Source organism: Ailuropoda melanoleuca, chromosome 11 (genome assembly GCF_002007445.2).
Source record: "Ailuropoda melanoleuca isolate Jingjing chromosome 11, ASM200744v2, whole genome shotgun sequence".
Taxonomy (NCBI): domain Eukaryota; kingdom Metazoa; phylum Chordata; class Mammalia; order Carnivora; family Ursidae; genus Ailuropoda; species Ailuropoda melanoleuca.
This window is the reverse complement of record NC_048228.1, coordinates 23,953,051-23,977,936: the sequence shown is the minus strand read 5'-3', so window position 1 is coordinate 23,977,936 and position 24,886 is coordinate 23,953,051. Positions and strand designations below refer to the sequence as shown.

General features: G+C 42.7%; 1 protein-coding gene and 1 long non-coding RNA gene across 6 annotated transcripts in view; both read left to right on the top strand.

Moving 5' to 3' along the window:
* The window catches only part of LOC117804386, a 76,421-nt gene extending 53,066 nt beyond the window's left edge, over nt 1–23,355 (top strand). For 3 of the 5 annotated variants that reach the window (XR_004628750.1, XR_004628749.1, XR_004628748.1), the window contains 2 exons: nt 7,397–7,515; nt 19,131–23,355. This is a non-coding gene — a long non-coding RNA (uncharacterized LOC117804386). Of the gene's footprint in view, nt 1–7,396; nt 7,516–19,113 lie in introns of all 5 variants that reach the window. The other 2 variants (XR_004628751.1, XR_004628752.1) reach the window with 2 other exon arrangements.
* Nucleotides 23,356–24,435: 1,080 nt separating this feature from the next.
* The window catches only part of SGMS2 (sphingomyelin synthase 2), an 80,064-nt gene continuing 79,613 nt past the window's right edge, over nt 24,436–24,886 (top strand). The window contains exon 1 of the mRNA XM_011221944.3: nt 24,436–24,725. The gene's annotated coding sequence lies outside the window, so the exon portion shown is untranslated. The remainder of the gene's footprint in view (nt 24,726–24,886) is intronic.

Sequence of the window (24,886 nt, the reverse complement as noted above, 5' to 3'; positions counted from 1 at the left end):
TTCCAACCAGTGAATCTAATTAAATTACTACCATGCATGTCACTTTTTGGCATTTATTGAAGTCTTTGACTGTATTCTGTGTATTTTGCAGTTTAACACCAAAATGTGATAATTGCTTTATTAATGGATGACTAATACCTTCGTTAAGACATTCAATAAACATTTATTAAATGCCTACTATGTGCCAGTCACCATGCCAGGTATTGGTGTTACCCAATGAATAAGTTGTATTCCTGCCTTCAAGGTGTTACTAGTCTACTCCGTTCCCATATTTAAACTCTTTCCTAAACTCTGGAAGATGAGCAATAGGTCTCATTCATTTCTGTATTCTAAGTGTGCCACCGAGAGCCTGGCACACAGTAGGTAGACAATAATGTTTGTTATTCAAGTTATTCAATGATTAAATTAATAAATCAATGACTAAATTAAGAAACAAAAGCTACTGAGCAAATATTTGAAGATCTAGTTTGCCAAAACCACCAGACCAAGAAGCAATATCCATTTATTCTCTCTTGAGTTTAGAAAACAGAAGAGACATACTCTTTGCCACCGTTCCTACCGTTTGGTCCCACCCAGTCTCTAGTAGCTATTTTCCCATGAATACATTGTTTCCCCTTGTTCTATATGAACACAATGTCTATAATAACAGAGGGACCAGGGTGTTGGGTTTAATAAACAGCTAATTAGCCAGGACTTCCTGCCCCTTCCATTTCCCAAAGTAAGTCACAGGGTCAGTTACTGCCAGATTTTGATCTGAGATTCTTCTGATATGTGTGTTTCCTTCTGTGAATTGATTAGACCCAGCCTCTGCTTTGGGGGCTCCAGAAATCAGGTACTTCCTAAGAAATAGAATGTAACACAAGGGTCAATCAGCTCCTTGCATTCTAAAATCCACTGTATAAAGGAACCTCAGGTGTGAAGGGGGCACCAGATTAGCCTCTCTACTGACAATGACTGAGAGTCACCTTATCCCGCTGAGTCTAGAAAGAGCCTCTGCAGGTGACCGCTCAGCAGGTTGCCTGAAGATACTAAGGCAAGCACTGAGCACCTATCCCTGGACACTTCCATGAAGAGACCCAAGAGGAAACTGGGCTTTCTCAATTTAAACTGCAGGGAAAGTTCTAGGTAATAATAAAGAATGGTCAACATAATGTCTCTTCTCTGAATAGAGATCATTAGCCTGAACATTTTGTTTCTGGGTGTGAAGCAATCACAATTCATAAATCATTTTACTTTCAAGACTGTAATATCTGTGTGGACCAGAAAAATCCTCAAAGGATTCTTTGGCAAAAAATTATTCATTCATTTAACTAAAAACTTACCTGCAAGGTGACAGTGAATTCGATGAGTGTGGGTCTCACAATCAAGGGAGGGAATAATTCCAAATGTATCGAGTGCTGTGGAAGAACTCACACACACACCTCTCTTGGGGCGAAAGGATAGGAGCAAACATCCTCTGTTTCATGCAGAGGAGGGAATGTAGCTCAGTTCTTAAAAGCGCAAGCTCGGAAGACAGATTGCCCCAACCCACAGCCCATCAGTCCTCACAGGGCATGAGGATTGAGTGAGCCAATCCAAGTCAAGCACTTCATAAACATTTACCACTTGCCCCCTCCCCTCTCCGGACTAACATGCCTGGCTTGTTCTGTACATTGCTATTTGAAACACTGTCTGCCCCACGTGTAACTCCACTTTTTTCTCATTATTAGATAGCCAACCCCTCCCCCAAAACTTTATTAAAAATCTAAATATATATTGTTGTTGTGCATTAGCTGCTAAAGGTTGTTTCTAAGACTAATGAGAATATTGCCAAAAAAAAAAAAAAATCAGGCCTGAAAGAACATAGGTCCCAAGGGCAGAGCCAATTGAGGTGGCCCCAAGTGCAACACCAAGGAGTACTCAAGTCTTCCAGTGTCTAGGTAACCAGTGCTTTCTTCAGTACACACAGATATACCCTTGAGCCCCAGGAGAGATGGAACTAACACATTTTAAGGCAGGACCAGAACCAGTTCCAAAGGACCTATTTAATCCCAAAGTTATCCTTGGGCTACATTGGGGGGGGGGGCACATTTAGCTACTTCTTCATTTCCCCTGGGATAGGGTAAATTTCTAAATTCCAGCCCTAGGAGAAGAGAAAGGACTTGGAACACTTCTGGATTCTCTTTTGGATTACCAAGCAAAAATTATGTCTCTGATTGGTGATGTGGGGAAGAAGTCTCAGAATTTACCTTCAGTCCCTTTTCCTCTGTTTTAGACACCTGGTCTCAGGATGTTATGGGTTGAATTGTGTCCCCATAAAAAAGATACATCAAAGTCCTAACCCCACCCTCACCCCCACCCCTCCACCTCAGCATGTGACCTTATTTGGAAATAGGGTCTAGATTACAGAGATAAGCTAGTTAAAATGAGGGCCTTAGTGTGGTTTCTAACCCAGCATGACCGATGTCTTTATAAAAGGGGAAATTTAGACACAGAGACAGACACACATAGAGGGAAGTCCACAGGAAGAGAAAGGGAGAATGTCACGTGATGATGAAAGCAGAGGTGGGAATTACATTGCCACAAGCCAGGGAACATCTGGGGCTGCCAGAACCTGGAAGAAGCAAAGAAGGATTCTTACCGTATAGGTTTCAGAGGGACTGTGGTCCTGCCAATACCTAGATTTTAGACTTCTAGCCTCCAGAACTTTAAGATGTAAACTTCAGTTGCTCTGTTGCTCATTTGTGATACTTTGTTACAGTAACCCCAGCAAACTAATACACCAAGACAAACACTTTCCCCGCTCACTCTGCCCCTACAAAGAAAGATTCCAAGTCCATCCTGGCCTCTGACTGAGACACTTGAATCAAAATGGGTGAAGTCGGGTGGGTAAGGCAGGGAAGCGGTGGATCCTATGAGCAAACCCATCAACATGCCTCCTTCTCTGAACAGCTCCTATCAGTAGCACAGCCAACAGTTAGATCCGGATCTTATTTCTCAGTTGTCAGATTTGAAGGACAGAGGCCTGATTTTCCAACCTAAATCCCACATCTAGGCGAAGGCACTTAGTTTGCATGTATTAACTCACTTAACTTTCACAGCAGCGTGTAAGGGTGTATCATACTATTGTTATGCCCGTTTTATAGACTAGAAAGTTTAGGCATCAAGCAGTCAAGTAATTTACCCAAGGACAACGAATGGTTAAGGAGTGGGTTGTAAGCAGCCTGGGGCCAGAGTCTGTCCTCTCTGCCTCTGCAAAGGCTAGTTCTGAGAGCTGAGCCATAAATAATCCTATTAAAAAGGGATCTCATGGTCAAATACATGAAGAGAATTCTGAATGAAAAAAGCAAACATTTCTTTAGTTTTTCCTGATCTTCTCAGAGCTTTTATAATGCCAATGTGCTTGATGACTCTTTATCAGGATATGGAATTCAGCATTTGGCCACAGAGCACTCTTCAAGAAGCATCTCTCAGGATTAAAGCTCTGAGGAACAGCAGTTTGGGAAACGAGGAGAGACTATTTGGGGGAGATACTCTGGTTTGGATACAGATATAGGATTTTTTGTCATTTCTATATACCCATTAAAATACCAAGAAATTCCTTCATTTAAATTTTACAAAGAGTTATATGAGTTTTCGTAGGTAAGGCTGTGCCATTCAGAGGCTGAAGCTGACACATGCCCAAGCCACCGCTGTGACAGAGATACAAAGTAGGGTTAGCAGAAGACACAGCTACATCGTCAAGGGAGAATGGGATAATTTCATGGAGTTGGAGTTTAAGCAGGACTTGAAGGATAGGCAATTATTTTGGATTAGCTATTTTAGGCCTCAAATCAGGTCTGCTCCAGGATGGGGTCAGAAACCCTGGAGGCTCTGGAGGTCAGTTATGATCCTAGAGCTTGTACAGGGCCAGTATCCCCACAACCAATCAAAGATCACAAATTGGCAGCCCCTAAGAAGGACTCTTGTTTGGCCAGCACAGTGTGGCTGGTATGTGTACGTATATATGTATGTACAATATTCCTCCCTCTTATCCACAGTTCGGTTTTCGCAGTTTCAGTTACCCACAGTCAACAGTGACATCATGTAGTAGCCTAATGCTACATCATGACAAACCATGTCCTTCACCTCCCTTCATCTCATGTAGGCATTTGATCATCTCACATCACCACAAGAAAGGCAAATAAAGGTATTTTGAGAAAGAGACCACATCCATATAACTTTTATTACAGTATATTGTTTTAATTATTCTATTTTATCATTAATTATTGTTGTTAATCTCTTACTGTCCCTAATCTGTACATTAAACGTTATCATAGGTATGTATGTATAGGAGAAAACATAGTATATAGGGCTCGGTGTTATCTGTGATTGCAGGCACCCACTTGGGGTCTTAGAATGTATCCCCCACAGATAAGGGGGGATTACCATAAAAGGGTAGGTTCAGTTTAATACATGTACTCTTGGGTCCCAACATCAATTCCATTTTACTTACCTGCCTGGTCCCTGAAGTTGTCTGAGTCTCCCTCTTCTAGGCTGTGACTATGTGTCACAGCTAAAAGATGCAGGGCCTCTACTCCTCTACCAATGTGTCAGTATGGCAGTATCACGGAAGACTTGAGAGTTGGGTCTCTGTTGGGGAATACATATGAAATATCCCTCTGGAGATGGTTGGCTGATTCTTCCCAAGTTGGTTATCACAACCTCCCTCCAGAATGAACTCCCACCCCTGGGTAGTGGCTCCTACCTGTGCTTAGCCCTGCCTGTAGAATTTGAGTTCAGTAATTTTTATAAAGGATTATATTACATTAAACTCGGCAGATCTGTCATTCTTTTAAATATGCTGGGAACAGGAGAAGCATAGGATGCCAAATAATGTAAAATGTAATCTTTAAAGTCATTAGATAATGATCTGTAGGCCAGTGAAGTCATTTCCCTTAGGGGCTTTTTAGGTTTGTTTTGAAATCTTTTATAGTTTTGGTTGTTCTTCTAAACTAATATGGTAGTTTCATTAATGTTCAGAAAGTAAACAGTATGTGTTTACAACATATTGTTATGGTTATAGGCACTCCAGTGCAATAAAACGTATCCTTACATACGATACTCTTGCAGAGCTGTGACCACAAGAACTATTCTATGCCTTTTCATAATCATGGCCACACAGGGTCTGGACAGAGATGCCAACAGAAAGCTTTTGTGAGCCTCTCCTCACCTTTTTTCTCAAGAAGGACAGAGATGGAAAATCACTTTTTACTTCCCCTGTGGAATTCAGCCCTCACGACTTGAAGCTACACCACACACGGAACTGGGTTTTCTTTCCTCATGCAATAGGCATCTTCCCAGGGAGAACACTGATTCTGAGAGATTGCAGGATTCCACAGAGCAGGGCCACAGAAATGCCCTGACCGCTTCCTACCTTCCTCTCTGGGCATTCCTCCCTGTGAAGGGGCACCCAGACCCAGGTGGTAACCTGCACTGAGCAGCTGTGCCCGGCGGGCACATAGTGAGACCCTCCTGTCCCTTTGTGGAGATCCTGTGTGAGCCTTTCTCTCCCAGGGTGGGAAACTGTATGTCCGAACTGCGCTGAAAGATGCCATACGTTTAAATGTTTATAAGTGAATGGACAGCCATGAGCTGGGAAGGGTGGGGCAGGAAGCTTTGTTTTTCATTATAAACCCTGCACTATTTGATTTGTTAACTAAGTATTATTACTTTAATTTCTAAAAGATGTTTAAGTCCACCCTTGAAGACTGGAGCAGCAGCTGCATACATACCTTTGTTCCCCTTTGGGGGCAAAGCTTCGTGAAAGATTTTTCCACACTTCCATCTCCCCTTTCTCACCTTTCATTCAAAGTATTTTAAAAAGTTACAATGTATAACTGTTTTTTATCCAGTATATGCATACAGTTTTTAAATACCCAGCTAGTACTAAAAGGCTTTAGTGAAAATGAGCACTCCTCTGCCCAGTCCACAGTCCTGCCCTCCCACCCCCACCCCCACCCCACTCGCAGTGGAGACCACTTTCAACTGTTATGTTGTTTCTACTAGTAATTATTTATATATTTTAAAATTATACGATTATACTGCTGTTTATTGATCTAAACATTTTCTATATACTTCTTGTTACAGAAGTTAAAGTATGCCATGAGAAATACAGACACACACACACACACACACACACACACACCCCTCTTTCCTTCTTCATCCTCTCAGTATAGCTTTATTATAATTTTTGGCTGTCAGCAATCATTTACATTACTATAACCAGGAAATATTCACTGTTCAACCCAAGTTGTACATAATGAATATTTCCTTTTCATACAACATTTTCTTTTTTCCTGGAGTCAAAACTGCCATTTTTTAGCTTCCCATATGTCTACCATTTATTTTGTTCTAAATTCTTTCCAAGAGATCTGCTGAACCTCTTTGGATAATTCTTCCCAAACATTTAAAAACATTCATTGCATTTTTCACCTAGGGACCTCCCTCCTAAAGCCCTCTGTCTTCTGTTCTAGTTGGGCAATGTTGGCTGCCCTCTAGAACAGCTTGGGGCATGACAACCTCCTCACTCTTCTCTTCTGTTGGATCCCCTTGCATTTATCATGGTCACCCCATCATGATAAACCGATCCCAAAATATATTAAAAGACACACTTTTGACATTTATTTCTTACTTACTGATGTGGACTGAATTGTATCCCCCTCTAAATTCATTATGTCCCCCTCTAACCCCAATGTGACTATATTTGGAGATAGGGCTTTTCGGAAGTAATTAAGGTTAAATGACATGGTAAGGGTGGGGTCCTAATTGGATAAGCTTGGTGGCCTTATAAGAAGAGGAGGAGAAAGAATCCCTTCTCTCCACCATATGAGGACACAACTGGGTGTCTTGCAAGCCAGGAAGAGGGCTCTCACCAGATTTCCCAGTTTCCAAAACTGTGAGAAATAAATAAATGTTTAAGCCACCCAGTCTATGGCATTTGGTTCTAGTGGACTGAGCAGACTAAGGCAGTACCTTTTCACTGGGTGAATCTGAAAATATCAGTATTTGTTAGTCTTTTCTTAGGGTTAATTTAGATTCTCCAGGGAAGAATCCTCCAATCTGCTTTCCAGTCTGTTGACAAAATTCTGGGAATATAGCAGAGGAAAGGAGTCCAAGAACTGTAATTCAGCATGAAAATTTTCATTCTATCCGCATGCTTACAACTCCATGCCTTGTCCTGTCCTTCCCTTGGTCTAGGTGTCTCAAAGTCAGGAGTCTGTGTCTAATCCAGTTTTTCCAGAGAATAAAACACCTTGGGCAGGCTGGGAGCACGTGGTAATGAATTAGTCCGCTGACTGGGGTCATGTAAGGAAAGGGATCAGTGAGCTCAATCATAATATAAAAACTTTCAACCAACACCTCTGTTTTCATCCAGACACTCACCTCCACTTTCTGAAGTACCTGCTGGATCCACTCGCAGAACATCGAAAGAGATCTACATGGCAGACTGACTTGTTACTCATCAGAATTCCTCAACCCTGCTACTGCCCCCAGGTACCTAGGGGTATATCCCACATGCCCTGCTAAGTCAATGCTTTCCATCTTCCAAAAATGTGTTGACATTGCCTTATCTGCTGTTGCCTCCTTTCCCATTAATTTTGACCTCATGGTTTATTATCTCTTGTTGTTCCTCTTTTCTTATTTGGAAGAAATGTATTATGATGCCGTCCCCCTCATATCCTCAAGCCCTTCTGGCAAACTCCACCTTAGTTTCCATCTCCCCAGAAACTGTCCTTACCACGGTCGGCAAATATGTCTATGATAGCCAGTGTGAGGGAGGCTCTTCTTAACATATCTTAGCCAGCTACGCAGTAGGAGATGACACTGTTGATCCCTGTCTCCTTCACGCAACACTCCTCTGCAGACATCTGCTGGTTTTCTCCCACATTACAGCTTCTAATCCTCCTCCTCCTTTATTGGTTTCTCCATCCTCCATCTCTACTTGAAGACAAAATGTTGGAGTTTCCCAGGTGTTAATATTGGAGCTTCTCTTTCCTACTTGTGCCTTTCCCTTGGGTAATTTCATCAAATTCTCATTGGTTTAGCTATTTTCCACTCTCAGATTAATATTTCCAGACTTTATCTCTCCTCTGATCTACAGCTCCCTCTATCCAACTGTCTATTTTACGTATCTCCCACACCCATGCATCCTACCCCTCATCTCTGAACTCCCCATCTGCAGGCCAATGTCCCTAGTTAACAACCATTGTCTCTTGTCTCTTAAAAAAAAAAAAAAAGATAGCAGCCAAGTCAAATAAGGCTCTGGCATCAGATTCGTGACAATTACTGGGGGTCTTCTGCACAGGAGCTGCCAACAGCCAAAGGCACAGATCTTCTGACGTTTGGGCAGGGGCCCTCACTCTTGCCTTCATATGCGCCAAGTCATTATCCTCCAAAAAGAAAAATTTTTCCCATTAATTCAAATTTCTTCTATTTTATAAAGAGGGAAAAAAATGCTGAGATGATCGTTTAGAACAATTCACTGTAGTAGAAAATACCAAAACAATGCAGAAATCAGAAGAAACAGCAATAAAATTTTCCATTTGGGGAAGGGAGAAAAACACAACTAGGAAAGCATTCCTTTGCTTTTTTTTTTCTCTCTGCCGCCCAAGTTCTATTTGTACTTGACAAGGCCAAACTAAACTTTTTGCCTTGTTAGGAACTGCAAGGATTTTTCCATTCTTTTTTTTTTTCCTCCCTAGACTACAGCAGTCCTCTTCCAGTATAGTCAATTGACTTCAACTGCTCACCATAATTCCATTGGAGTTCTCTCCCCATTTTCTCTAAAGAATGTCATTTGAGACATATTTCAGTGCAAAAAATTTTTAAAAAAAGGAAATTTTAGTTGATTTTTTTAAAAATCACTGTTTACTGCTCAGTGAAACCAGGATGATGCCAGTTAAAAAATAATTCTCTTTTAGACGTGTTTTCATTTTATAGGAACTTTGCGTTCACCCTTCTGTTGTTGGTGCTGTGAAAGACTTCATGGGAGCATCCTAAGACTGACAAATTGCCTTATTAAATGGTGCCCTCAATTTGCTTTGGTTTATTGACTGTTTCATTCATTTCCTTAATATCCCTGCTCATGCAAAGGGAAAACAGGGCAGTGGTTAAAAGTGTAGTGGTGCTGAAGCCAGCCGCTGAGGTTTAAATCCCAGCCTGGCTACTTAGCTGTGTGACCGTGGGCACGTCACTTAACCTGTATCCCTCAGGTTCCTTATGCTATTGACAGACAAGATTGTGACATGCCCAGTACATTCTAAATGCAATGTAAGTGCTAGTTACTAAAGGCTAGGTATACATTTGTTGCCAGGGATCAAATGATAGGCAAGACCAACATCTTGCTCTATGGAGCTTTCTAGCTGTAGGACTTAAGCAGATGACTTCACATAAGCCTCGGTTGAATTATTTCTAATCAAATGTCTCTCTCACAGAATTGTTGTGGGAATCACAAGAGATATGCTAAGGATATGCTTAATAGGGTGTGGTGAATATTAAACACTCAGTGTGAGCTAATATTGGTCAGCAAGAAGGGTAGATAATTAAACAGCCAAAGGCATATAATAACTTATGGTAGAGAAGTTTAGGTTGCTATACCAGCACCCACTAGTATATCTAAATTGAGTCCTGATAAATAAGAATGAGTTAGCCAGAAAAAGAAGTGGAAGACAGCTTCCAGAGAGGCGAAGCCACTGGTTTAAGCAAGCTGGAAGTTTAATATAGTGAAGAATGAGAGCCGGGAATGGCAAGCTTTAAAATTGGAGTGGTAGAAAAAAAAAGAAAGAAGAAAGAGAAATTGGAGTGGTAGGTAGAAATCAAGTCCTAGTAGACTTTTTCAGCTATTCTCAGAGTTGTACTTTATCCCGAGACATGGGTGAACCAAGCAGCCATGTACTGGGCTCAGGTAAGGGAGTGATAAAACCAGAACCACCTTTTAGAAAGAGCCTGATGGCCGCAGGAACGTGGCATGGAATGGAGGAGGGCCACCACTGGAGGCCGGAAATCATTTGGAAGCAGCTGCTTGTCCTAGGTTCTCTTTGGTGAGCACTTCATGGCTTCAGTTTGAAGTCCTCTTTTTTTCCTATATAGAGCCCCCTATGACCATCTCTTTGGCTCATGTCCTCTCACCTACTGCAGTGAGGGGTATTTTTTGTTCTCCTGCAACTTTCCAAAACATCCCGCCAGGGCAGCAGGCTACAAAGAGCTCACCAGTGTTTGCCGGGTTGAGTGCTGATTGTTTCCCACAACGAGAACAATTCTTAATCAAATATTGCTTGAGGCTCATACCATTTGTTTTGCCTTCTGCCATCTGGAGCTGCCCCCAGATATGTCATGTGACTGGAGTGCTGCAGAGATGATTAGGACTGCAGTTTTTCCATCTAGAAAGTTAATGTTTACCTCACTGGGAGAAGTGCAAGTACTTCTTTGTGAAATAAAATAATGAGTTACCAGCTTCTTCACCACCTGACCATACTTTATCCAACTACTTAAAAATAGCTCCTTGGAAGCGACTTGGGTGTTGGGCAACGGGGAGGGTGTATCTAGCTTTTTCCTGGGAGCCCAACCCACCCCAGTCGTTTAATTCCCCATGAGAGTTCAAGGTGACTCGGCGTAATCCGATACAGAAGTAGTGTGTGGGTTGTGATAAGATAAGTAAGCAATAAATATCTTATTCAAATAAAAAGACATGATATTTTAGAGATTATTGGCCTCTGCGTTTCTCTCCTAAACCATCATGGGAGAGAGTTTTGTGGGGTTTGTTTCCAGTGCCATCTTTGTTCAATAGAAGCCGTGGTCAGATTAGCCTCAAGCAAAATTGTAGGGAAAGGAAGTGAATTTAAACAACATTTCCCACTTTCAATGACTATGCATTGCCAGACTTCACTGCCTTTGCCTGATACCCTCTTGAAAGCAGGCAAACGAATGAGCTAATTCCCAATAAGTCTTTAGTATATTTGTCTTAGTGTCAAATGGATGCATTCCCAGCGTAGCAGTAGCAAAGGTGATCTCAAGACTCAGAGGGCCTGAGGAATTTGCTGGAAAACATGAATCTGGGGGTCATGAAGCTAACAGGAGGAAGTCCAAGTCAGAACCAGTTCACTTGAGATCAATGTCCAACCTGAGAGCAATGAACATCAAGTCTTTCTCCCCTCCTCTCTGGGCATCCTCTGTGCAGCTTTGACATTTAACTCCACAAACCTTCCCACACCCTAACTTCAGATTAACTGCCGTTACAATAGCAAGTATTGCTCCGTGGTGCCTACACAAAGCGTCCCCTTGGCTAGCGTTGGGGTAAATTTTAACTCTTGCAACGGTGTCCACTCCAAAATGATAAATTTACAATCCCTGTCTGTCTCTGAAAGCAGTGGCCTCAAACCTACACTTCAGGTTCATGGAGACTTCGCTATTTATCCCTTTTCCTAGTCTCAGCCCTGAATTCCATTCCTTCATTCACTGAAGTAAGTGTATTAGCTTCTTGCTTTGTTATTAAATATTGTTTTAGACCAATTGTTCTCATCCTTGCCTGTACACTGAATCATTCGGAGACCTTTAGAAAATACTGTGCCTGGGACCCGCCCAGAGATTCCGATTTAAGGGGTTCCTGCTGTGGTGTAGGCATCAGGGATTTCTAACGCTCTCCAGGGGAATCTAAGCCACAGATAAGATTAGAGACCGCTGCTGCAGGTACCAGCGATCTGGCAATGACCAAGATAATAAGGCAGAGCTCCTATTCTAACAAGTTCAAATTCTATCCCTCCTTTTATTATCTACCATCTTAATACCCTCACCTGTTTACCCTTCTACTAAACTTGCTGCTCCAGGGCCTGGTCCTGGAGAAAACCATCTATGTGCCTGTCCTCAAGCACCCAGGTGTCCTGGCATAGCTGTGTTAAACATATAATTCTGCTGATTAGCTCCATTATATATTTATGAGCTCCATCCTCAGCTTGGCTCTCCACATTGGCAAATTTGTACTTATCTTTTGCCAGCTTCCTTTCTCATTTCTGAAAGCAGCTATCTCAAATCTTTATCTCTCTCTGAAAACCCTATATCAAGATCCTACCTCTCTCACTCTCAGCCTTTAACTCGCCTCTTATTTAACAAAGAAAATAGTACAGTAGTGCACTCCAGGTGGGAGGCTCTCCTTCACAGAAACTGTGCTGGCGAAGGAAACAAGTGACCTCACTGACAAATGCAATATTTGCTTCCCTGTCCTCATCCGTTCTATAGCAGAGATTATTGATCATGACGATTCTTTATTTAAAATGACCACAGTTTGGTCGAGATAATGTGGAATTGGAGGCCAGGAAGTAGGTGGAGAGGAGAAAGCAGGCTGCTTTCCTTTCACTGTCTCCTTGATGAAAGCCCAGTTGTTTCAGAGAACTCTGATATCAGCAGACAATGCCCGGGATCCCGTGGTCAGATTACATGGCCAAGAGAAGGTCATTTGCTACAGGCAAAGGGACCCAGAGTCTTAATTGACTAAACAATTGGCATATCATAACACTCAAGAATCATTTTTTAAGGGGCACCTGGGTGGCTCCATTGGGTAAGCATCTGCCTTTGGCTCAGGTCATGGTCCCAAGGTCCTGGGATCGAACCCTTCATCAGGCTCTCTGCTCAGTGAGGAGTCTACTTCTCACTCTCCCTCCATTCTCTCTCTCTCTCTCTCTCTCAAATAAATAAATGAAATTTAAAAAAATAATCATTTTGTGTATCACTGTACTCCTTAGAATGTTTCCACAAATTAATTCTAATTAATTGAGATTCTGAGTATGGATTATCTGCAGATTTCTGAGGAAAGGCCATTTAGGAAATCTTTGAATTACAAACCTTAGGATGATTTTTGTGGTATGTGTGGTTTAACTTGGGATTGTCCGGAGCATACCTGCATAAGTGCTCACCTTACCTTCCGGATGGCTTCTTTTACTCCTAGTTGGCCCTTATTATAAAGATAAGATTAAACCTGACCAAAGAGCATTTTCTCACTGCAGTAACAGGAGATATAATGTTAAAACCTTGGGCTACATTTAAACTATAATATAGTAGTTGGTGTAGGGGAGGAGTTTGGGAGAGTGATAGGTTAAGCTAAACTCTGAGGTCATTGGTCTTTTTTTTTTTTTAAGATTTTGTTTATTTGTCAGAGAGAGAGAAAGAGCACAATTAGGGGGAGTGACAGGCAGAGGGAGAAGCAGACTCCCCGGTGAGCAAGGAGCCCAGTGCAGGGCTTGATCCCAGGACCCCAAGATCATGACCTGAGCTGAAGGCAGACACTTAACCGACTGAGCCACCCAGGCGTCCTGTCATTGGTCTTTTTAATTTGGCCTACTATGCCTATTCCCAACTGGGTTCTCCCAGTTGGGGATCTGGATGGAGTTCACTGCCTTTAGAAATACCTTCTCATAAATGGGCCTGTCATGGACTCCCAAAATCTGTAGGGAGCTGTGATGGTTATTCTCCATTTGCCTTCCAGATCCATTCGGACCCTTCTCTGCCCTGTTCTATCGCCCTGGACCCTGAACTTTACTGACTGTACCGTGTGGCCCTCCTCCCTGCAGGTTAGTCACCTGCAGGAAATCTGAGGGGAGGAGGAGAGAGAGGTCAGTATCGCTGTTCCTCTCACTCTCTGCAGTCTGAATGGCTACATTCCTCTGCCTAAGGCCACAGCTTCTATCTAGCAGCCCGTTTTCATGGTGCTAGCTCTTATTGACTGGAGACAGCTTTCCCTCCCTTCCTCTTCAGGCGCAGGGGTGATACTGACTTCCAGTCATCGTTTCTTGTTTCCTCTTTGTACTGGCCTTTCTAGCTACTTCCTTTATAAATAGTCCCTTAATTAGACTCTTTTCAGTTCATCTCTTTGGGTATGCCAACTTTATCCTGCCAAGACCCGACTATATTGAGGACATGGGTAGCTGTAGGCCTATGGTGCAGCATTTTGGTGAATATAATTACTACCATTATTCTGTGTTTTCCTCTTAACTTTTTCTATTAATTTAGTTACATGAGCTAAATTAACTAGCATGTGGTGAAGGGTGTTATCCTAGAGGCAAAGAGACAGGGGAAAGCCAGAAGCCAGAAGTGGTTGGCACTGGTAGACACAATTAAAGTGGGTTCTAAGCAGGTTGTCATGCAGTCCATGAGTCGGGGCAAAAACCTTTGAAAACAAATGTGAAATAAATACATTAAGTTTTAAGTTACTTCTGGGTGAAATATGATTCCATTCTGATAAATGTAATTCTAATACATTCATCTTATTTTCCCAACTATATTGAAACACTTTGAAGATTTATATATTTAGAGAGAGAGAGCAGACACACATGCAGTTGGTGGTGGGGGGCACAGGAAAAGAGAGAATCTCCAGCAGACCAGCAGACTGAGCAAGGGGCCTGATGAAGGGCTGATCTCACAACCCTGAGATCATGACCTGAGCTGAAAGCAGGAGTCTGACCCTTAACCTACTGAGTCACCTGGGTTTCCTGTATTGAGAACACTTTGAAACCAGGGATATATGCTACGCCTTTGGTCTCCCGCATAAAACTCAGCATGTAGTATGCACTTGATAAATGTTTACAGGATAGAGGGAGTCAAAATAGATGAAAAGTACAATTAATCAAATGTATTTATTGAGTAGCAGCAGGTTGCTAAGTGGAGAAACCTAGAATACATATAATAAATAAAATAATTTTTCCTTCAAATTTAATCAGAAGGAAAGTAAATATAATGAATGAAACCAGACCAAGGAATAGATGGTTAAAAGAAGAACAGGATTAATTTATGAGAACTAGCTAAGAAAGGGCAAGGGCGGGAGAGAATGAAGACTGCCAGGTTAGGGGTGGAAGTGGGTGATACAATGTTAAGAAGTTAAATACAGAACAATGGATTTTAAAAAACACACAAAAAAGTAGGAAATGTTTTTAAAAATGATTATAGGCAATCACTTTCTTCTGAATCTTAAGGCTTTCATATTAAATATTGAATGCAGACTATGGAGCCATCAGAATTTAAGAGGATGTTGTAAAGATATAATAAATGAGTTAATGATATATGAAAGTATTCTGGCTTCTTTTCAGTGACATTAGTATAAAAGCAGGTGTTATTTCATGTCAAAATTATAAATTGTACATATGATATAATCTTTAGTGGCCACTGCCTGAAAACATACCAAAGATTAGAAGAAAAAAACTGAGAAGTCAAAGATTTTCATCTATTATTATGCACCTTTCCTGTCTCTTTATCCCTGACTACATTTAGTTACTAGGAAGTTGTATATGGTATACACATGACTGATACAGTATTTATTACATAATTAAGGTCGTTGGCTGGATACTTTCACATAGAAAGCATAACACTGCACAGTTATTACCTCCCTTCATTATAGGAAGGGCCTAGATAAACAGGTGGACTCTGTACTTCCGCCTTAGACAGTTTGGTTTGAACTAACAGCTGGAACGTCAGATCTACATAAAGTTAGCATGTCCTCCAGCAACATCATCCTTCTTCACATTTTAAATTAGGGAAAAAAAAGTATGTTTTAATTTGCAATTCAAGTCCCATTCCTTTTAAGAAAGGCAAGTTGGGGTAAAGTGATGTAATCATATTTAGTGCCCTAATAAACTGTGTGGGGGAGGATGTGTGTGTGACCATTCTGATTGGAATAGAACTAGGAGGAGCAATTGGAGAGGCAGCCAATGGAGAGAGTGAGTGTGGGAGGTGAGCAGGCTATCTAGATGTGTCCTGCAAGGGGCCACTTTCCTGGTGTGGGCACCAGCCTGTGAAGTCTGATCTTTAGTATGGTTGGCTTAAAATTCAGCTTTGCTAGAATGCAAGGTAACTGGCTTACTAGAGACTGACTCACAAGAATTATAGTCACAGAACACTCTAAACCTTAGAATTTAACTATTAAGCTTGTTGAGTAAATTCTCTTCCTTCAGACTAGTCTGGACCAGTGACTCACACAGAGAAGGAGGTTGGCAGTAGAATGGTGGTGGATGACCCTCCCTATTGAAAAGGAGCCTCAGTGTGCCTGGGGAAGCTGGTTAAAGCTGAAGTCCCCTCCATCCTCCCTTCAGCCCTTCTTCTTACCTAACTCCAGACTGCCTTGTGATTCTGATAGCCCCTTCTAAGATGGCATGATTACAGATTGAAAATTATGGCTAGTATTTCTTTGGGAAGAGTGCAGTTTGCTAAACAATACAGGAAAAAAAGGTAGAGAATCATTGCCTTGGGCTGGAATTGTCCGATTTTTTCTCAACATTAGAATCATCTCAGGCGGGGCGCCTGGGTGGCTCAGTCGGTTAAGCATCTGCCTTGGGCTCAGGTCATGATCCCGGGGCCTTAACTGAACCCCCGCATCAGGCTCCTTGCTCAGCGAGGAGTCTGTTTCTCCCTCTCTCTCTGCCTGTCCCCCCAGCATGTGCGCGCTCTCTCTTTCTCTCTCTCTCTCGCTCACTCTTTCACTCACTCTCTCTCAAATAAATAAATAAAATCTTAAAAAAAAAATCATTTCATGCTCTGACTCAAAATGGTGTCTGGAATCCCTCCCCAGAAGATGCATTAAGTCATAGGTGGGCTTCACAGGATGATGATTCTCACAAAACTGCCAAGTTTGGGCAGTGCTGCTCCAGGCTAATCTGGGAATCAAATCATTGTCTTTGTTTTGTTTTGTTTTGCTGCTGCTGCTGCTGAATTTTCTAAAGCACTTGTTGCCACTACCTTCCAGGAGACTCAGAACTCCCTCTGCCGTTTCTCAGGTGGTCCCAGCGCTCACCCCTTTATGGTAGAAGTGTCATACAGTGAAAACAAAGCCATCTCCACATTAGCCGGTCAAGCATATGCACAGAGCCCAGAGTTTAGACCAGCCCTTACTTCCGGTTCAACTATGATATTTCAACTGACCAGACTCTCCCCAGTAGTACTGGGAGAGGGGTTGGTACTGTTTTCTGCAGCCCAGTCAGTTTATTCCCATTCCATTCCTGCTCCGTCCACAGCTGTGCGCTCTCCTAACTGACTCCAGGGCTTCCTATCTTGATTGGTAAAGCATGGCCCCCCAACCTCCACCCCTCTGGATCGCTCTCTTTTCCCCAAGAAGAGCTGCTCAGAACTTTTAAACCCATTTTCTCCCGCCTATTCCCCAAACATTGTCATGATTCGTCATTCAACATTGTCATGATTCGTCATTCATTGTCGAATACACATCATTCATTGTCGAATACATCTAAGTGCCTGCTGGTGATTAGGGGCCATCGTCATTCAACATTGTCATGATTCAGTCATTCATTGTCGAATACATCTAAGTGCATCTAAGTGCCCGTGATTAGGGGCCAGTTAGAGGATTTCGGACCCTAAGGGAGGAAAAGGGGAGGGGCAGGGATCCTCATAGTAGTTTGGCTTCTGAATGGGACAGCCAACGTAAAATGAGCCCATTCCCGCTGAGATTCATCTCTTCCTGATATATATCCTTACTTCTATTATGCTAAATAAGTACATCTGCCCTTCAGCCTTCAGTTGTCTTACACAAGACTGCCTTAAACTGCCCTGGCTTTGGGAGAACATCAAGCTGTTGGCTCCAGAAAAGGTAGGGGGTGAGTTAGGGAGAAAACCTCCCCCACCTGACTCACCTGCCTATACCATCTGCATACATATTTCCATATACTTATTCCTATAATACTCTGTGATTTATTTCCCCTGATCTCCCTGACTCTACCCATGGCTCTCTAAACCCTTCTCCTATAACCTTTGAAATTCCTACTTTATTTTTTTATTATTATTATTTTTTAAAGATTTTATTTATTTATTCGACAGAGATAGAGACAGCCAGAGAGAGAGGGAACACAAGCAGGGGGAGTGGGAGAGGAAGAAGCAGGCTCATAGCGGAGGAGCCTGATGTGGGGCTCAATCCCATAATGCCGGGATCACGCCAGGAGCCGAAGGCAGACGCCCAACCGCTGTGCCACCCAGGCGCCCCCCATGAAATTCCTACTTTATGATCACAAATTCTGTCAGTTCAGTTGTGTCTCTAAATATTCCTTATATTTTTTGGCCTTAACTGCAATCTGGGGATGTGCTTCTTTGCAGTCTGTCAAGGATATCCAATGATCTCCTCACACCCTATGTACCTTGGTGTTGAAAAGTAGGGTCTGTGTCTCTTTGATCTCTAGAGATACTTCTGGACTGAGATTATGTCAGCCTTTCGTAAAATGCCCTGCTCGTTTGAGGCATTCACATCTTCTATACTGTCTTCTTCCTTTCCTCATTCCAGCTCATTATTAATTGTTTGGCACCTGATTTCTGGTCGTCTTTTCTACCCCTTGTCTGGCCCTTATTCTGGGTAATTTCTGCATCCATGAAAATTGCACTCTGATCTCTTTCTCTTCTCCTTCCCTCCATCCCAGCTACCCACTCACAGCCACATTTCAGGCCCTGCCATTGCCCAAACTACCCAGATAAGTACTTCATAAACTGCACCACCCAATCCCCTGTGCTTCCAAACTCTCTCTTACCCATTGTTCACATCTCTGCAATGTCTACAGATCTCTAGGCTACTGATCCTTTTACTTTTCCCTTATCCATCAGCCCCCTCCTCTTTTTGCTTCTCTCCCTGACCATCTTTTATTCCCTGACCCATTGCTTCATTGACACTACCCTAAATTCCCTCCCTCCTTGTCTGTCTATCCCATCCACCAGCCCCCTTCTCTGTGCCCGTGCCCAGGTGTCTGAGCACTGCTAAAGAAGGACACTCTTGGTATCGCTATGGCCCTGACTTCAGTCTTCAGTGCTATCTGCCAGATTTATGTTTTCCTAGCCAGTGAATCGTCTTACTCTCCGGTGTGGTTACTTCAGACTGTTTCCATTCTTTCTAAAACCACCCACCTCTCCCACTTCCTTATTGTCAGTTGACAATGTCACCTTGTGGTCAGCAGAATGGGCCCCCAAAAAGGTCTGCACCCTAATTCCTGGAACCTGTGAATATGTTACATCACAGGGCAAAAGGGACTTTGTAGGTGTAATTAAGATTATGGGCTTTACTGTAGAAAGAGTATCTTGAATTATCCAAGTGGGCCCAATTTAGTCACATGAGTCCTTTAAAAACAGGAAACTTTCTCCAGCAGAGGTGAAGAGATGTGACAGAAGGAGACGTCAGAAAGATTCCAAGCGTGAGGAGGGTTCAACGCTCTGTGGCTGGCTCTGGGACAGATGCCTCTGGCTGCCAAGGGTGGCCGCCAGCTCACAGCCGGCAGGGCTACAGAGACCTTGATTCGCAACTGGAGGGAACTAGATTCTGCTAACAGCCTGAACGAGTTTGGAAGCTTGCCGGAGCCTACTGATAAGAGCCCGGCTTGTCCACACCTTGACTTCAGTCCTTGTGAAATCTGGAGCTGAGAAATCAGCAGAGTCTGGCAGACGACTGACCTGGAGCATCGTGAGCTAATCCTTCGTGTTGTTTCAAGCTAGTAAGGCTGTGACTTGTTATAGCAGCAACTGAAAATTCATACACAACCTCCGAACGCACAGAAAAATGGAAGCGTGGGGGCAAGGATTGCAACTTCTAGAAGCAGTCTACAAACATGATTCCCATGCCTCTTTTTTCCCTTTTCCCTCCTGTGGTAGAGGAGCTATTCCTTCTCATCTCCAGAAAGCCGGGTCAGCTTCAGCTCCAGCCGGCTCCCCGCCAGCTCCAGCTCTCCTGCACTCCCCCTCAATCAGATCCCACTCTGCCTTGGCGTAACCCACCCCCCCACATCCCACCCCAGTTAAAGCCAACAGAGACCTCCATGTCACCAATGTCATGGACTTTTTCAGTCTTTATTTTATGTACTCTCTCAGGAGCATTTAATGTAGATGGCCATTCCATCTTTCTCAAATAGCCTTTTCCTCAGTTTCCTTAACACTACATCTCTGAATTTTCTTCCTAGTTATGTCTTTTCAGGCCCATCTGCAGTGTTCTCCTTTCCAGCTCTCTAATGTGGGGCCTCTCTTGGACCTCCTCTCTTCTTACTCTGGATGCTATTTCCAGGCCATCTCATTTTTTCCTGTGGCTTCCTTGTTATCCACATGCTGACGATTCTAAAATTTATATCTCTAGTTCATGCCTCTTTTCTGAGTTCCAGACTAACGTCGTCAGCTGCCCACTTGACATCTCCATTTATACAAACCACATCTCAAACTCCTTTTCTAAAATTCATTCTCTGCCTTCACAAACCTGTTCTATCTTGGCATCCCTTGTCTTGGTAAAGGGCACCACCATCCACCCAAGTGCTTCAGTAAACATAAAGGAGTCAGAGTCATTTTTGGCTCCATCTCCATAGCTCATCAACCTGCAAAATCTGTTCATGATGCTTCAAATCCGGTCCACCTCCTGCAATCCCGTCCCTCATGCAGACACTCTCCTGACACATACCATTCCGTACCTGCATTACTGCAGAGCTCAGAGCCACCCTCCTTCCACCCCCCGGCTTCCTTCAGGCCACAGGTCGATGGACAGTGATATCCAATGTGGCACACAGGACCTTTCACTTTTCTGAAAACTCAAAACACTTTTATTTAATGTAGAACATTTACACACAAGGTATAGTTGTATTAATATAAAAAAGAGAGTCCAAGAGTTTTCATTAATAGGAAAACGTAAAAATATTATCCTAAACTCCCAGATTAACAGACTACCAGATTGAGACTCAGTTTGATACACACACATACGTGCACAAGCACATACATGTTGGGGGGCACACCACAGAGCCACTAACATGATAATTATGAGGAAAGAATACATGATATAGTGCTAAATTTTTAAAAATCAGAATAACAATCCTCTGTATGATGTTGTTGAAATTATCTTAAACAATAGAAATTTAAGGAAAGGACACCAAAATGTTAACAGTGGTCATGTTTTTTCATTTTTCAATTGCTTTATAATATGGTAATATTACCTTATTGTTAAAATAAAGTTTAAAATAAACATGTTTTAAAAACTAAAGAAAAGTAAGTATTGTTAAATCAGAAGAGTTATATCTGTGCAATTTAAGGAACAGTAGTCAAAAAGTGTATACTTTGGGGCATCTGCTTTCAGCTCAGGTCATGATCGAGCCCCATGTCGGGCTCTCTGCTCATCTGGGAGTCTGCTTCTCCGTCTCCTTCTGCTTCTCTCACTCTCTCAAATAAATAAATAAAAATCTTTTAAAAAGTATGCGCTTTGAAGCCAGAAGTACTGGTTTTATTCCCCAGTGTTACCACTTACTTGGGTGTGATCTCAGGAAAATGATAATCTCTCTTATCTTTGGTTATCTCCTATAAAGAGGAGAACATTTTGAGTACCTACCTCAGATCATCGCTGAAAGGATTAAATGAGATAATATAGCTAAAGCAATTTGCATAGTCCCTGGCATATATTAAGTACTCAATAAATGGCAGGTGTTTGGCTCTTGGATGGGCCTGGCACAAAGTGAGTATCTAAGTTCCAAATCCAGAAGGTGAACAGCCTTATTCTCTAATAGTTCTGTGTGTTACTGTCTCTCCAATGAGACTGTAAACCCCCTGTCATAAACTTATGTTATTGTTTTCTTAAGTTTTAATGTTGCTTGTGTTGCTGTTTTTAATTTCAAAAATTATACAGGTTCATTGAAAAATAGTCCAAAAATACAAGTTTCTCCTTCACACTCTGCCCTTCTATATCTTCCTGTCAAGAGGTAACATAGTTTGGTTCTGGATTTTTTCATGGGAGTGGTGTTTGTTTCACAAAAACGGGGTGTGTGTGTGTGTGTGTGTGTGTGTTGTATTTTCCCTCGGCTTCCTTCACTGCTTATATTTGTCACTAACAAGGACAGTTTCCTTTCCTTTCTTTCTTTCCTTCTTCTTCTTCTTCTTTTTTTTTTTAAGATTTGTTTATTTCAGAGGGCAAGAGAGCATGTGCGTGAGCAGGAGGGGAAAAGGGAGAGAGAAACTTAAGCTGACTCCGTGCTGAGCAGAGAGACCGATTCTGGGCTTGATCTCACAACCCTGAGAGCATGACCTGAGCTGAAACCAAGAGTGGGACGCTTAACCAATTGTGCCACCTAGGCGCCCCAAAAAGGACAGTTTTCTAAAGTCAGAGACTATGGGACTGTTTTCTTCTTTTATTGTCTACATAGTATCCCATAACATGGAGTCACTCACTATTGGTTTGCTCTTTAAGGCTTGTTTATGTGTTCATTTGTTTATTTCACACATTGAATATTACGTGCCAGGCACTATGCTGGATTCTGGAAAAATCCTGCAAAACATTCTCATGCAAAAATTTTTTTAAAGAAAAATTTCCCACTGCTGAGACCGATGTTTAGAAGATACACGTGATGATTCTTAGATATTGTTGGTTGAGTCAATGATTTAGGTTATATCCCGAGTAGGAATTATTATAAGAGGAGATAAGTACTACAAATGTTTCCCTAACTTAATCAGTATGTTTTATCATAACAAAGAAATATCTATAAAAATGGTATTTACGGTATGCACTGGTTTAGAAATAATTTGCGAGAACACACTGGCCAGCCCTTTCCTTCCCTTAGAGCATTCAGCACTATAATTTTTGGAAGCTGACTATATCAAGGACTTAGGAAACTTTGATACATTGTAAGAACAAAAAGTTAAAGAAAAAAATCACCTCTCTGTGAGGACAAGTCACTATTTTTCAAAACATAGAAATTAAGATGAATGATTTGCTTTCTCATACGTTAGCAATGAATAAAATGTAAAAACTTCATGTAGCTCAATTCTACTATTACATTTACTGGAGGATATTTAAGTGTATAATAAAATGACCTAATTATTTGTTTCACAATATTTAAACCGAGCCAAAGTAATAACCACAAACCCAGAACTCTCCATTCAACTGCCTTCCATACAGATGGAGACCCTCCGTGATGCAGTTGCAGGATTTACATCATGGAGTAAGACAGCAGGATGGCAGGCTTTGTTCTGAGCTTTTTGACTTCATCCTTGTGCATAGGCCTGAGAGCCCACAACATCGTTTTTTAAGAACTGCCGAAAACCTTGTTCATGCTTATCTCCATAATGTCCAAGTATTTGAACATTATAAAGTAGGGAGCCAGTGGGATATTCACCCAAATTTGCCGGTGGCTACGCACTTGAATCTAGTCCCTCTGTGTTACCACTGGACAGGACATTCAAGCTCCTGATTAGGTCTGTGATTCTCTACAAAAAATGTTGGTTTGAATTTCCATTTACTTTGACTGCATCCCAGCAAACCAATCTATTTGCTATTGTCTTCTGGGCAAAATGCCTGGGCTTTGTAAAATTGAAAATGAACTCCTACTGAAAAGGAAAAATAAACCCAAGGAAAAGAAACTTCAATTGTTGGTGTTCTCTTCTGGGTTCTTACCTTTCCGTAGCTTTTTTTTTTTTTTTAAAGATGTATTTACTTATTGAGAGAGAGAGAGAGCAGGGGATTGGCAGAGGGAGAGGAAGAGAGAGAATCTCAAGCAGACTCCCTGAGGAGCGTNACTGAGCCACCCAGGTGCCCCTTATCTTTCTGTAGCTTTAAATGAGTGCATTTTCCACAACAGTGATGCTGAACCTTTGATTTGTTTCAGGAGCATTTTCATTTGGGGGAAACTTCTGTAGTGGCCTCTCACAGTGGTGTGTTTTGCGGCTGCCCTCCATATTTTTTTTTTGTTACAATAGTTTTTAATTACCATAGATAAATGATTGTTTACCTACATGCTTTCTGCAATAGGCACCTAGAGATGCCACTGGATTATTTTTATTATATGGAATCACCCATAAGCCAGTGCAAATTCTAAACATCATTACCCTGTCCAGAAGTAGAAATGAACATAAAACATTTGTCATTTAAATTCAATAAAGTTTTGGCCACATTCTAATTCATCCCAGTTAGAATCTGAGACTGCCATTGTTTACTTTGAAAACTGCCCAGCAGGTGTATGAATAGCGACTCCAAGAAACAGAGAGCCTTGACCATTTTTTTAGGAAGGCAACACCCTTCTAAAAACATAACTGCTGAGCTCATCAAAGAAACCACACGCCCCAGCGCCTTGTGCTCCAAAAGCCGCGGAAGAGCACAATGTTCACTTCAGTAAAGAACTAGTCTTTAACTGTTTATTTTGGTTACGGTCGCTTGTCCTTAAAGAGAAGCAAATCAATTAACAGGACGAATGACATGGTAGTTAGTCACCGAAGGGGAAGTATTATTAGCCTCATTAACTTGGAGCGCCCTCCCAGCTCACACCTAGAGTCAGCCACCGAGCGGGCCTCTGACTACCCCTGCCAGGCAACCTTGTGAGGTTTGGAAAGCCACCTCTTGGACCTAGGCCTGGGCTACACCCTTTGAATAACCGCGGGTGTCCCCAAGCCCACTCACACCGCGTCAAGAAGCAGTTCCTGAATCAGCCAAGGTATGGGGTGGGGGATCCCTTCCCGGCCCCATCCTTAAAAGTTGCCGGGAGTGGCACCCAGGGAACTTTCCCAGATTGATCTCGGTCACCGCTCCGGGAGGTCGGCTCCCGGCCTCAGGCTTTCCGCCGGGAGCCAATCGGCCCAGCCTGCCAAGCCCCTCCTTCCCTGCACCTTTAATGGCTGAGAGAGGGGAGGGTCGGCTGGGATTTTCTTCTTAAGAAGTCGCACCGGTTTGTCGAGCTCGGCTCTGCGCCTGGACAGCCACAGCAGCGGGAGCGGGCGCTGCCGCCACCCGGCCGCGGGTGAGTCACTGTTTGGAAATGGAGTGGGCGGGCGAGGGTGTGAGAGAATGAATGATGTCAGGAGCGCGCAGGGCGGCGGGGGGGAGAGCGGGCCGCCGGGCCGCGGTAAACAGCGAGCGCCGCGCCGCGGGCCGAGCGGGCGGGGAGACCCCGCCCTCGGC